Source organism: Vanacampus margaritifer, chromosome 7 (genome assembly GCF_051991255.1).
Source record: "Vanacampus margaritifer isolate UIUO_Vmar chromosome 7, RoL_Vmar_1.0, whole genome shotgun sequence".
Lineage (NCBI taxonomy): Eukaryota > Metazoa > Chordata > Actinopteri > Syngnathiformes > Syngnathidae > Vanacampus > Vanacampus margaritifer.
Window position 1 is genome coordinate 26,232,940 of NC_135438.1, and position 13,480 is coordinate 26,246,419.

A 13,480-nucleotide genomic window follows, 5' to 3' on the forward strand; every position below is an offset into this window, starting at 1 on the left:
CTTTGTAAAATTGATAGGTCTAGCTACAATACTCCCATTCTCCCAGTAGAAAAGAAAAATACTGGTAAATTTCCTATGGTGCATGATCTCAGAGCTATTAATGCTAAAGTTTTGACACCTGCACTGCCGGTGCCAAATCCGCATTCTGCGCTGTCACAAATCACTCCATTACATACGCATTTTACCTGCATTGACCTTGCAAATGCATTTTTTTGCATCCCTCTTCACATGTCTATGCAAAAGTATTTTGCATTTACGTGGAATGAGTGTTACTCACACTCCCGATTGCCACAAGGGTTCCTACTGATGTTCTTTTGGTGCAGTATGTGGACGATCTACTCCTGGCTGCACCGTCCGAGGAGTCCTGCCTTCAAGCTACACAGCTCCTTTTGAGACACCTGGCTTCGGTGGGCCTGAAGTGCTCCAAGGACAAACTCCAAATTGCCTGACCTCAGGTTTCTTTCTGGGGAAGACTTATATCAAAGCATGGAACAGGTATTTCTCCGTCACACAAATATGACATCTTGCACCATCCCAAACCGACAAATGTGAAACAAATGTTGGCTTTTCTAGGCCTGTGCAACTGTTCCAGACATCATGTTCCGGATTTTGCGGAACTGACTCATTCTCTTAGACAATTGGTGAATGAAAAAGGAATGAGAAACCTGTCACATGTTCTTGATTGGACTCATGATGGTGAGACCTCTTTTGTTCTGCTAAAACAGTTTTTGTCATCAGCCGCTCCTGATTACACTAAGATGTTTTTCCTTGATGTTTCTGAGAACCTGTCACATGTTCTTGATTGGACTCATGATGCTGAGACCTCTTTTGTTCTGCTAAAACAGTTTTTGTCATCAGCCGCGGCTCTTGTCGTTCCTGATTACACTAAGATGTTTTTCCTTGATGTTTCTGAGAAATCATGGAGTTTGTCGGCTGTTCTTTTTCAAAAGAGGGAGAATGGTAATAGACATGTTTGGCTTTATGCATCAACACCTCTTGAAAAATATGAACAGCGTCATCCTAGATGCACAGCATTTGCTTCAGCACTAGCCCGCTTGATTCAGAAAACATCTCATATTGTGTTACATCATCCGCTGACAGTATGTACATCACATAGTACAGTGCAGTACGTAACCAGCCAAGCATTTACTATGACGGGGACGACAGAGAAAGATTGAATCAGTCTTGACACAACCTCACATTTTGTTTATACATGAGGGGATTAACATGGCAGACGGCATGTTGGAGGGACAACCCCATTGCTGCACTCAGCGAATTCTGGAAGACAACTCACTGAGAAATGACCTTTACGACATCCCACTAGACGACCCAGACTTGACGTTATTTATGGACGGCTGTTGTTTCAATGGCAATAAAGGAATCCAATCAGGTTTTGCTGTAACACAGATGACTGGAACAACTTTTGACCTAAAAGTGGCAGAGAGACTTACAGGGCCTCAGTCAGCTCAACGAGCAGAAATAGTGGCTGTGACAACTGCATTAAAATTAGCAAAAGATAAGACTGTGAACAATTACACTGACTCTGCGTATGCGCATGTGGTTGTGCATACAGCCATCAAACAATGACAAAGAAATGACTTCATGACTGCTTCAGGGACACCTATCAAACACCATCAAGACCTTTTTGATTTGAAAGACGCCTTGCTACTGCCCAAAGCAGTAGCTGTGATCAAATGTAAAGGACATTCAAAAAATAATGATTTTGTGTCAGTAGGAAATGCTTCCGCAGACAAAACAAGCGGCGGGCTAGAGCCCAACACTTCAATTGAGGGTGAGTGAAGGTGAATTGGGAGACGAACAAGAAATAACTTCGGAAACAATCAAGCTGTGGCAGGAGAAAGCTAGTCCGGAGGAACAGAGTGTTTGGCTGTCAAAAGGTGGACAAAAAGATGGAGCAGGTATATGGTGGAAAGAAGGTAAATATATCCCATCACAGAAACAATTAAAAATTCTTATTTCTGAAGCCCATGGAATATGCCATGTTGGTGTAGAGGAAACAATAAGACGACTAAGCAAATGGTGGCATCCTTACATGAGACAAATTGTTAAAAGTGAACTGCAGGACTGCAGTGTTTGTAATAAATTCAACAGTATGCCTACATCTAAACCTCCTCCTGGCACTCACGATCCGGAAGTGACTGCTCCAGGACAAGTGATTTCAATGGATTTCACTGATATGACAAAGCCAATGGAAGGATACCGATATTTGTTGGTGATAGTGGAGTCCTTTTCCGGGTGGCCGGAAGCATATCACTGCAAATCTGAAACAGCAGAGGTCGTGGTAAAACATTTGATTAATCATTACATACCATCACATGGGTTTCCCAGAAAAATTTGATCAGACAATGGAACCCATTTCAGAAACAAACATCTACAGGAAGTAGGAAAAGCATTGGGGCTAAAACATACATTTGGTTCTGTATACCATCCTCAATCCCAAGGACAAGTTGAACGAATGAATAGAAATATTAAAGAAAAATTGGCTAAAGCACTGGCCTCATCAAAATTGAACTGGCTACAAGCTCTTCCTATTGCATTAATGAATGTGCGAATGTCACTAAACTCAGCTAAAGGCTGGACTCCGTTTGAAGGTCACACAAACAGACCATTTCCGGCTCCTAATGTTCCGCTGGGAGAGTCGCACATTGCAGGACCTCCAGTACGTAAACAGATAGTATCTACGTTCTCCAAGCTAACAAATAAACAACCAGATGTTCCTTCAGAAATAAATAATTGTGAATATGTGTGGTTAAACGCAAATGGTGTGCTCCTAGGTGGACGGGACCACACAAAGTGACGGAGAGAACATCTGTGCAGTGTGCTTACATAAGAAGGGGGACACGTGGTACCACCTGTCATCCACGAGGCCTGCTGGATCTGGTTCAACGCCCCCACCAGTGGGAGCCATCTGACAGATTCAACTGGAAAACCACACCTGCTCCCAGTATACAGCTGCCTGCTCGCGGGGGATGTCGTTCAATGGAGATTGAGTCAAGTGTCCTTTTCCGGGCAGCATTATTCCACAATTGAGTCACATTTTGGGAAGATAATCCCAGTGACCAATCCTTGGGTCTCTGGCAGTTGACCAGGGTTCTGAAAGAAGCTGACAATGCCCTTGTCATTCAACAAAGAACTTCATCTCGAGATGGCTTCAAAGCGGGAACACGCCTCCGTCTGCTGCTCCATCTCGACACTTTTCCTCATATTGATTGTTATGCCAATTTGGTATTTTTGGAAGCCCCTAGCTGCAAATTTGAACGTAACTACAACACATCGTGTTAAGCGAGATATTAAATCCCCACACATTCCCTGGATCATATCCTGGATTTATAATAACTCAATTGCTGTGACAGTTGCCCCAAACACGAACACCTCTGTTAAAATTCCCATTAAATCTTTGAAGGGATTTAGAAGAGGGAGGCAGACTAAGGGAGCAGTATGGGTGAAATACTGGTGGTATTTGACAGGACATGTTTTACGACTAGACTGGAGTGCTTTTATAACCACCCAGAGCGGACGATACTGGCCACCGGGATCAAGCGTGGAGGCAATTTTCTTTAGCAAAAGGGTAACACTACGTAAAATGGGGGGTCAACTCGAATTGACCTTTGCTCTTCCTGATGGAAATATACGGCCGCCTAATGTAACTATGAATAATACCTCCTGCTTTTGGCTATTGCTATGGGCATGGTTCTCCGGTACTGATCCCTATTTTCCAATTTTAGTTTGTGTTAATAAGACTATGAATAAGTTAGAACAACCAAAAATGACTAAATACACGATGGAGACTGGGGTAGAGGCGGTTAGTGTACCGATTGATGGTGTAGTTGAGTGGTTCCGTGTTACGACAGGATTGTCCGGCGGCAGTAACAATATAGCTACTGCTGGCGAACGAAGCAGCGCGTGCCTCTGGCGAAAACTGTGTGGTATGCGTAGGACCACGACCTTTATTGCGAGTAATCCCTGCTAAAATAGAGGATCACTGTGTAATGGAACTTATGAATAAAACTGTCCCCAATGTTAAATGATCTCAATGGGATAAGGTGTATCCACTCGTAAATTGGCCGACCACTAAACCAATATTTTCAAATAAAGTTGCGGATGGTAATTTTTCATGTATTAAAATGACAGGTACTGGGGAACAATTGGGAAAACTTAATCACATCACTCACTGCATTTCAGCAATAGATGTGGGACAAAAGTTCCAACCTCAATCGAGAGCTGACATTTGGTGGTGGTGTGGTGATAATTGAGTATTTGATAAGTTACCTTTGAATATGAAAGGATATTGTGCTCTCATCAAGTTTTCCCCACATCTGTTGATAACCTTCTACAAATGATTGATACTTGGGAACCAAAATCTTCTCCTTCTTTTCAGAGAATCAAACGATCTTCTTGGCAAGAGCAAAATGTCCCCACATACATAGATGCAATTGGAGTACCGAGAGGGGTGCCAGATGAGTACAAATTAGCTGATCAAGTAGCCTCAGGATTTGAATCTCTAATTTGCTGGTGGTGCACCATTAACAAAAACGTAGAAATAATTAATTATGTACATTATAATGTCCAAAGGCTAGGAAATTGGACTCAATCTGGTTTTGAGGCTGTGCACGGCCAGTTAGCTGCCACATCTTTGATGGCATTCCAAAATCGAATTGCACTAGATATGTTGCTGGCAGAGAGGGGCGGAGTTTGCTCAATGATTGGAGATCAGTGTTGTACGTTTATTCCGAATAACACTGCACCGGATGGAAGTTTAACCATCGCAATTGAAGGACACCGGACACTTAATAAGAAAATGAAAGAGCATTCTGGTATAGAGACTACCATATGGGATAATTGGATGGATGTATTTGGCCGCTATAAAACTTTAGTTACCTCAATTTTGATATATGTTGCTGTATTTGCTGCTTTTTTAACCACATGCGGGTGTTGTTGTATTCCATGTATTCGTTCTCTTTGCCAAAGAATTGTTACCACAGCTATTGAAAAACAGGACGTACAGTCTAAAAGTCCAAAGGGCAAAGCCTGTCCACATTAATTCTCCAAAGTCTGGAAGTAACTCTGTCAGAAACTTGTATCTGCTTTGTATCACAACTCTGCTAAGGATTCAAAGGAGGGCGGGGACAGGTCACAATGTAAGACCTTTTCTATAAAGATGCTGAAGATTCACTATTAAACACACACTTGGAGCTTTTCACCAATTTTTGAGGGAGCTTGATTCTGTGTCTTTTAGGAACTTCTAAAATAAAAAACTTGCAAGGAACTTCTTCATCGATCTCATTTCTGATTTATTTGAACACGCAAAAGATTACAAAAATACATGTAATGTTTCATTACCAGAATGTTCCCTCACTGGCTATGTTTGCCTTCGCTGTTTTTGGTTGTGTTGTGATATACTGTATATGTTTTTTCTTTCGGCAAAATTGTTTTGTTGCTTTGTAGCCTTCAAAAGTAAATTACACATTAATAAAATTACAAAAACACAATCTTTTTCAGCTGACTAATGGCACGATTGGACCGATTTCCGATCACGTGAAAGACTTCTTGTTGCAACATCATGAAGGCCTAAACACTCTTTGGAGCAAATATTAGGTGGATCAGGTTAACCCGCTTGGAGAAAAACATTGAAGAAAAAGACATTTATTTATTTTTGCCAGTCGGTGGCACTTCTACTGTGATGAAATATAAGTTCGTAGATGCTCACTTCCGCACACAGCTTGGGCTCTGGTCCCAGTCCTCTCTCTCTCTCCCTCTCTAGAGAGAGAGGTTGGTCTCTATTCCACTCTGGAATTGTCCATGGTGAGAGTCGCCAAGCAGGTATGGTCATACTTTTATCCGTTTTCTCAGGAGGGTGAAGCAACGCACAATTAACAATGTAAGACCTCACTCGGGTCTTTGTGAGTCGGGCGGGGGAGGGAGAATACTTCAAAGACCTCAAGTCCAACGACATACATAGCGTCTGGGCACCCTGAATTTAATTGCATGTGTACCACTTTTTCATGAATTAAAAAAAAAATAAAAGGCAGCCTTGAAATTGGCCTAAAATTTGACAGCAAACCTTGATCAAGCCCAGGTTTCTTCAGCAGGGGTTGCACCACAGCATGTTTGAATTGTTGGGGGTTAGATCACCAAATGATTCCTGAGCGCGGATCCGGCTGCTGCTCACCGCTCCCTCAGGGGATGGGTCAAATGCGGATAATTAATTTTGCCCCACTTAGGTGGGTGTGACAATCAGTGGTACTTTAGCTTTAATACTCAGGAGAACCTCCTTAAAGAAATGTGGAGAAACAGAGTCATATGGGGAGCCGGATTGCTTAATCTGACAAACCACATCTTCTAAAAGCTCAAGAAAATTGGTTTAAATGAATTTAACACCACTGAACAAGGAACCTGAACACAGGGGTCAAAAGTGGTGTTTGAAATGAGAGCCGTAGCTGTTAACCTTATCAATGAAAAACTGTAGGAATTTATTGCACATTTCAAGAGGTGTGCCCAATTAAGATGAGGTGGTTTAAATACAGAATCAATAGTTTTGATTAGTACATGTGGATTACGTTTTACCAAATGTTCCTTTTGGCCTCTTTAACTGAACTCTGGTAATAACGCAAGTAGTCTTTCAGGATTTAATAAGAGACCTGGAGCTTGTCTTTTTCTCCCTGCGTTCAGCTTTGCAGCATTCTGGTTTAGCTGTGAATGTTTTGTCATTGAATCAGGACCCAGGTCTGACTCTTGACGACAGTTTTGAATGGAGCCACTGAATCTAGCATTCTACATATGGCAGCATAAGTGGAACCAAAAGCTGAGTTCCTCTGTGTTTGAAGAGGAACACAAAGCTCATCAAAGGCATCAGAGAACCAACCAGCAGTGAGAGTGTTAAAATCCTACATCTCCACTCAGAAGCGGCAGATCTAACAGCGGCAAAAGAAGAAATTACATAAAAGAAAACAGCCATATGATCAGAAGTCACATTGGCCACGATTTCAAATTTGACACCAGGAGACCATAAGTAAGAACAAGGTCTAAAAGTATGTCCTTTTTCATGTGTCGGGCCAGGCACACACTGCTCTAGATTAAATTAGTCAACCAGGCTTAAAAAGTCCTTAGCCAATGGTTTTGCAGGACAGCGCACACACATGAATATTAAAATCTCTCATAAAGAGAATATGATCATATTTCAGCATGAGTTCAGCAAGAAGATTTGCAAAGTCCTATTTTTATTTTATTTGTGAGGTTGGTAAAAGACAGCACAACACAGGGACAGTTTGTCCGACTTCAAAGAAGGTGGCTTCAAAGCTGTTGATCGATGTGGCAAATATTTACAGTTTATATTTAAAAATGTTTTTTTTTTTAAATAGTCACGGCTCTTCCATGACGGCCCGAAGTACTTTGGCGTGTCCAAGTAAGTACATACAGGTGATTACAATTCAAGCATAGCGATGGAATCACCAGCACTAGTCCACGTCTCCATCAGGCAGACAAAATCCAAGTCGTTGGAAGGGGAAAACTCCCTCAAGATAAGCGTTTTGTTCGCCAATAACTGGACATTTAACAATGCAATCCTTGTGGGAGGAGCAAAAGTGCATGACTCTTCCATTCAGCAAACTCGGGGAAACTCCCTCAAAAGCTGGAGATCGACTCCGCGACGGAGACTGAAAGGGCAGCACAGTTGAAATTCTCCAAGAAAACAGACGATCGGCAGCAGCCAGGTGTCGACAGGGTCCAGGAAAAGTCACAACGGAGTATACCCAAGCGTTCAGAAAGGAGCAATGGATGAAACACGTTTTAGTTCCCGTTTTAGCTTTACCAGCTGGCCGCCACGTTTGCCTTGGTGCCGCTTCCGCCATGAAGGAAGCGCATGAATGTGTAAGAGGTCGGCCAGTATGTCTGCCAGGAGTGGAGGCAACGTTTTCTCCCAACCATGCTCAAACACACCCGAATCGCTGAAGTTGTATTGAAAGTCCACTAAGGTCTGGCAATCATAAACAAGTAGCGACTCAGTCAGTATAGTACCAAGCACTGCAAACATAAAATAAAGACAAAACAAGAGGGTCGCCGCACATCGGTGCGCTGTCTGCTGTCTTGAATCAAAAAACTCATCTATCGATTTTCTGTTACACTAGTCCTCATTAGGGTCAGGGGTGAGCTCAAGACTATACTAGCTCACTTTGGTTAAAGGCAGAATATACTCTGGCCTAGTCACCAGCCAACTGCAGGACACACATGCAAACAACCATTCACACTCACATTCTCATCTATGGATAATGTAGTCTTCAATTAAACAAAAACATGTTTGAAATGTGGAACAAAGCCAGGGTAGCTGCAGAATACTAAGATAAGTATGGGGAGAACAGAGAAAAGTATTGCTATCACCGAAAGAGGTTAAGGAGTAACTATAATGAGACACTCAGAAAAGGGGAGAATAGTGCAAACGGGCAGTTCATATTTAGTATTATATAATTACCCTCAGAGCCAGTGTACTTGTTTGCTACAGTATATAATTACCTACTCTTTCAGTTGCCAATTTGTATATTCTATTTCATGGATGCATCGCGAAAAAACAACATTATTTTGCTTGTTTTTGATCTTTGAGTGCATGACATGCAAAGCTGAAATGGACATATGCCATTGGCAGAGTCTTTTCTGTGACAACCGACAAAATAGCTACAGATCAATGGACTGCACATCTGCCTTGTTAAAAAAGGCTTTCCCTAAGTTTGTGACAGCTTTAAAAAATTCAAGCGTTCATACCCAGTACCTTTGGAGCAATTGTTGACAACAACTGGCATTCTGAGGACATAATGAAAGCATTAGAAGAAATACCTCACTGGGGCGTGTCCACTGATGACAGCAACTACAGAGGTGTGAAAATATTCTCGTTACAAAGTCACCGTTTTTATGAAATTTGTGGTATTTGAAGCAAATTGTTTAAAGATAAAGGCACTGTAAATACAGCATTGGATTAGAGATTTACTCATTTGTTTTAAGTGATTATATTGACATTTCACATTATTTGAAAATACTAATTGGTATTCTAAAACATCCTATGTGTTTGAATTTGTGCATGCACAATTTCAAAAGTCTGCTGGTGAGAAGTTCACAAGACTTCATAAGATGAGTTGCCATATTGTATTTTATAGCTTCACATACATTTTTGGTCCTGTCTACTTGACACAACATACAAAACATTGCTGCTCGCTGCTAGATAAAATTACTGTATACAGCAGGTCTTTTCAATTAGCTTACGCTCACAGGAGAGTTGCTGATTAGGGCAAAATAACCACTGCCTAAACAATCGCAGGGGAAAAACAATTTTCAATAACACACTCGCCTGCGGTGTACAAAGCATGACGCCACAAACTGGTGACGTTTTTTGCCTGTACAACACGAGGATCAATTGCACAGGAGAAAATGATGGGTTTCTTGACTCATGCAATTTGCCACTGACTTTTTGCCACTAAAGTGTTGTGTTTACTTTGTATTTGTTAAGAAAATTTGCCTTACGTGCTTTCAGCAGTTATGTTACAATTAGACCTCACAGGGAAAACACTACCTAGCCTTTGTTTACATTTCAATTGTGGAATAAAAGGTGGCTTAAAATATTGTGCTGCAATAAAAGTGATGTTATTCCGAAGCATCAATCACAAATGTATTGTTCAGTAATTATTACCCATCGCGCCAAAAATATCATCACCAAATTTCCTTGGAATATCATGACATCATTTTTAAACTATATCACCCACCCCTACAGTGTAGACAAGTCACGAGCAACAACATCTCAAACATTCGCCCTAACTCCTCTGCTCACGCCCCGAACCCTCTTTTCCGTGAGTGCCGAGATAGATTCACAAACACTCAGAAATAAAACAGCCAAACAGAACAGCAACACACAACCGAGTTAGTGACAGTACTTCTACATCTTCCCTGGGACTCTGCCGAGCCACTCCTTTTCTCCTTCACTAAACATGTAAATATACACTTACCAGGTATACTAACATGACTTCCTCTCACACCATTTTCCAAGCCTTCTCTTTTCTAGCTCCATTCCAATAGTGATAGCTGGAAGTATTTATGGCTCAACAAATGGTAAAATGGTACTTATTTATATAGTGATTTACCACCTTACAAGGCCCTCACAAAATTACATCATTAAAATGTGCTTAAAATAATTTAATGCAATTTGTTCCAATGGGTTTCTTCTAGTAACAGGCTGCTGTTGCTTGTTTATGGTTGAACTTCACATCACAAATACCAAAACATTTCTTCCATATTCATAACAATCCACAGAATTCAATGTTCAATATTTTGGGTCTGGCCCTCCTGTGTGGAGTTTGCATTTTCTCCCCATGCTTGCATGGGTTTTCCCCATCCAATCTAAATAGTCCATAAGTCTAAAGATGAGTGTGAATGGCTGTTTGTCTTGATTGGTTGACAACCAGTCCAGGATGAATACTGTAACTTGCTGCCCACACACCATAATATTAGTACTAGAGATTGTTACAAATGTAGGAAAGGTGTGTCAAGAAAATGTGATTCCTAACTTTTAGCACTTTGTCTAAACCAGAAAAAAAGACATTCTTCCATCTACATACTTGTCATGTTGGCATCATGACTCAATACAAACTAAACACAATATCTACCAATCCATCTACAAACATCCTCGGAGTGAGGGTGGAGAAAGCAACATGCTCTAAACAGCTCCTTCCCCCCCAAAAAACATAGAGCTTTTTTTTTGTACCCACAATTAAAGCCTATAATAATAAATACAGTGAGAACAGGGCAGAATTGCATTGAATATTTTAGTAGAATAGAGAACTATCCTCCATGTAATAGTTTGAATCCCAAGCCAAGCCTTTTGACAGATGCAGTATTTGAAGAATCACAGGAGGGGGCTATTTCAAAATCCCCCACTGAGACAGCTCTTTAAACTTTCTCAGCCTGGGACAAAAAATGAATAAATTTAGATTCTCTGGACTGAAGCTCATTAGGACAATCCCTTTGCTATGGAGGGACGCAACAAAAACAGGACCTACGTCCCACTTTTGTGCCTTTACTAATAACATAAAAAATATGAATATAGCACTGAAAGTATGATGATTAAATATTGTCCATTGATATCTTTGTATTTCTTGCCATTTCTGTTAATACTGTACCAAAAAACAAAACGAAAAAAAACATACAAATACATTGACAGATTATTTGTATTTAGAATAATGAAATAATGACTGCCTGCTAGAAAATCAACTTAGATTTTTTTTTTATATAAGTATTTAAATGTATATTTTTTTCTTTGCACACAGTATTATTCTTTGGTTAATTGTTTAGGCTAGCACTAAGAAATAAGTGATTGTCCTTAAAGCTACTCTATGGAAGAAATTGAATTTTGTACATAAAAATGCACACTCCCATGTTCACGTGCACGCACACGCACACGCACATTTTATTACTGAAGACTCAGCACAGAGTCCATACTTGCCAACTCTCCCGATACATGCGGGAGACTCCCGAATTTACCATGTGGCTTCCGAGCAGTCATTTCTCCTGCTAAGGTCCTCATTTTAATAATAATAATAATAATAATAATAATAGTACACTTTACTCATAAAGCGCCTTTCAAAATAACTCAAAGACACGTTACTGTTTAAAAGTCAGACAGAATGAAAAGACAAATGTACATAATCAAACAGAGCAAGGAGAAGGTAAACTTAAAAGTAAAAGTTAGTTCAAGTGTGGATATAGAGAGAAGTGTAAGCTGTAGATAAGTAATATTCATTTTGCAACTAAGTAAACAGTTTACATAGTGGGGAATATTTGACAGTATCTGGCAACCCTGGCCTGCTTGCACGGTACGTGGCCGGTTACGAGACTCCTGCTGGAGGAAGTGATATTCAGGAAGGCTTAAGATGAGCACAAAGCACCTTCCAGGACACTTGGAGCAGGGGGAACGTGCAACATTTCGAGCTCCAGAGTTACAAGGGAAGCCTGCGTAAAAGCAGGCCAGGCAAAGAGCACATCTTTGGGCTTGCTACAGCAAAGCCTCGGGCCGAGCACTGGCCCCTGGTAGCCAGCCGGAGGTCAAGCAGAGGTTGACGGGCGTGACTAAAAGGGAGGCCAAGTACAAAGCACCTTCCTAGGTACCAATAAGACATCCAAGATTATACCGGGAAAACTGTTGGAGGCTGGAGGGGAGGGGACTGCAGCACGCAACGTTACACCGGAAGGATAGTGAAAGAGACGACCAGACACCTTCGTGAGTTTTGTGAACGGCCGCTTTGGGCCGGTGGCTGGCCCCGCACCTCGTTGATATGTCGCATGTCGCCTTACCTTGCTCTGCAAGATGAAGTTTCGCTGGATTTGTGAGTTCATGAACCCCGGAGAATTCATCTTGTACCGAGACCGTTGATTTCCACCGATCCTAACCACTGGTGGTTCGGACCAATCACAGAGCGATATTGTGTTTGGGCCGTGATATGCAGCTGTGATGAAACCGGGAAGCCAGCACCGACGCCAAGGCAAACAAACCTAACATGGATGAATGGATGCTGCAATTAATTCTTTTCTTGCAGAATTTTACTCACCGTTTCCTTGTTGAATGTTGAAAAGTGAAAGGCGCTTTGTGAATTTTTAGCTGGTAAAGATGTTTGTCAGATCACTGGTCAAATAGTTCAGTCAGATAAACACACGTCTTCGGACGGGACGGACTGGATTCGACTGGATTTTTGCGCTATTTAACATGGCCTATAGAGGTCGCTAAACTAAAATACGCAACATTTGGTCGTAATTTGGCACCTTTTCAAAACAACCTATATGGTTGTATTTATTGGAGGACCACCATGGAGAAGTCCCTTGAGTGAATCGCAATATCAATCTGCCTATTGCCAGGTTACATGTCACCGGCTGCTGTGTACAATTCGCATGGCGACGAACGACAAATACTAATCGCTGGTCATCTGCAATCCACCCAACCACTCCCCTGAGCAATGAAAAAAAAATCTGCGGATTTACTGTTACTGTTTACTGTTCTACTGTTAATGGTTTCACCTCTTTTGATTGACATTACAACAGTTAACATTTTCCACCGATTTCGACCTATGGGACCAAATGTTTAATTAAAATATTTTTATTAGCAGAGCAACTTATTTGTACTGTACCCACGATACTTGAATGATCACCTTGGTAGACATATACAAAATACGCAGACCCGTCTGCAGAAAGAAACTACAGGGGGGGGGGTGCATTTTGTGGGTGGTGGGGGTGAGGGTTTGGTGGTGGTGGTGGTGGTGGGGGGGGGGTTTCACACTTCTTCACCCTAAATCTAATGTTCTTCAGGCTGAATAGGCTGAATCACTTAAATGCTTTTTCGATTTAGGGATGTACAATGTGGACAAAATTTCATATCGCAATAATTTTGCCAGACATCTCTATTCTTTCTAGAGACTTTGCATCGTTTCAGCGTTTT